The following is a 2,158-nucleotide window of genomic DNA, read 5'->3' as shown; positions in this document are numbered from 1 at the left end:
TTCTGAAAATCCTATCCTTATTGCTGATGATAGGGAAAGAGCTTTAAGTCAGTATGTCGTGCCAGTGTTTCATGATCTTAATCCAGGTATTAGGAGACCCGAAATTGAGGCACAACAGTTCAAGCTGAAACCAGTCATGTTCCAGATGCTTCAGATAGTGGACCAATTCAGTGGAATATCTACTGAAGATCCTCACCTAAACTTAAGATTGTTTATGGAGGTGAGCAATTCTTTCAAGTTAGCCGGAGTACCTGAAAATGCATTACAATTGAAGCTATTCCCATATTCACTAAGGGACAGAGCTCGAGCTTGGTTGAACTTATTGCCACCAAATTCAATTTCCACATGGCAAGAGTTAGCAGAAATATTTCTTATGAAGTATTTCCCGCCTAGCAATAATGCTAAGTTAAGGAACGAGATCACTGCTTTCCAAAAAATGGATGATGAGTCCTTGTATGAGGCATGGGAAAGGTACAAAGAATTATTACGGAAGTGCCCTCATCACGGAATCCCACATTGTATCCAACTTGAGACATTTTATAATCGTCTCAATGCTCACACGAGGATGGTAGTGGACACTTCTACTAATGGGGCTCTCCTTTCTAAGCCTCATAATGAGGCTTATGAAAACACTGAGAGGATTGCCAGCAACAATTATCAATAGCTAACTAATCGAGCAGCGTCAAGAAGACGATTCGTTCTTACTTCATTCGCATCTCAGGTATGATCAATATTCTTAATATTAAAAAAATTTACTACTAATGGGCCTAATAGTTTTGCAGCATAGCCACCGAATCAATTTGAAAATGTAGCCTATGTCTGTTGTAGGGAAGGTCATTTGTTTGAAGAATGTCCATCGAACCCAGAATCAATATATTACATGGGTAAACAAAACCAAAATCGAGGAAGCCAAGGACTGTAATCTAATTTCTATAACACATCATGGCAAAACCACCCAAATTTTTCCTGGAGTAACCAAAGTTTTGGAACCAGTAACACTTACGCCCAACCTAGATCGACCAGCCACCTATTTTTCCCTACAAGTTCAGAAACAAACCCAAGCTAAACCATCCAATAGCTTAGAAAATTTGTTAAAGGCATACATGGCGAAGAAAAATGCCTTAATTCAAAGCCAAGCAGCTACATTGAAAAATCTGGAAAGTCAAATGGCAGGCTTGCTACTGAACTTAGGAACCGACAATAAGGTGCTTTACCTATTGATACGAAGAATCCGAGGAATCTATGGAAGGACCATTGTAAAGCATTGACACTGAGGAGTGAAAAGACATTAGAGCCCAACACCGTCTAAGTTCAAAAGGAGCTAGCTGATGCTCAAGACTCAGTGGAAGTTCAACTGAGTGTTGACATTCTAGATTCACAAGAACCAAAATCTACAAAATCTAACAAAGTTACTACAGAACCAACTAAATCTGATCAACTAACAACTTTGTTAGATGCAGAATTGCCATAGAAGACCAATCAATCAGTTCCAGTAAAGAAACCTCCACCACCTTACCCTCAAAGACTTTAGAAGCAGAAGCAGGAAATTCAATTCAAGAAGTTCCTAGACGTACTCAAGCAACTTTATACCAACATCCCGTTGGTTGAAGCACTTCAACAAATGCCGAACTACATCAAATTCATGAAGAATATCCTATCTAAAAAACGAAGGCTTGGAGAATTTAAGACGGTAACAAAGGAATGCAGCGCATAGCTTCAAAACAAACTACCCCCAAAGTTGAAGGATCTTGGATGTTTTACCATACCTTGTAACATTGGAGCAACATATTATCGTAAGGCACTATGTGACTTAGGTGCGAATATCAACTTGATGCCCATGTCAATATGTAGGAAGTTGTGGATAGGTGAAGTTAGACCTACTACGATTGCACTTCAATTAGCAGATCGATCCTTACCACATCCAGAAGGAAAAATCGAGGACGTATTGGTACGTGTAGACAATTTTATCTTCCCTGCTGACTTTGTGATTCTAGACTTTGAAGCAGAAAAAGAGGTGACAATCATCCTAGGAAGACCATTCTTAGCAACCGAAAGGACCCTTATTGATGTGTAGAAGGGCAAGCTTACTATACGTGCTCAGGATGATCAAGTAACATTTAAAGTTTCTAAGTCTATGAAATTTCCTGACACAATTGAT

At 39.2% G+C, this 2,158-nt stretch overlaps 1 non-coding gene across 1 annotated transcript; it reads right to left on the bottom strand.

Moving 5' to 3' along the window:
- Window positions 1-403: 403 nt before the first annotated feature.
- LOC128294798 (small nucleolar RNA R71) lies at window positions 404-510 on the bottom strand. The gene has a single exon (XR_008285105.1). It is a non-coding gene; the product is annotated as a small nucleolar RNA R71 (small nucleolar RNA).
- Window positions 511-2,158: the final 1,648 nt, after the last annotated feature.

This window comes from Gossypium arboreum, chromosome 6 (assembly GCF_025698485.1).
Source record: "Gossypium arboreum isolate Shixiya-1 chromosome 6, ASM2569848v2, whole genome shotgun sequence".
NCBI classification, from domain to species: Eukaryota; Viridiplantae; Streptophyta; class Magnoliopsida; order Malvales; family Malvaceae; genus Gossypium; species Gossypium arboreum.
This window is presented reverse-complemented; position numbering and strand designations above follow the sequence as displayed.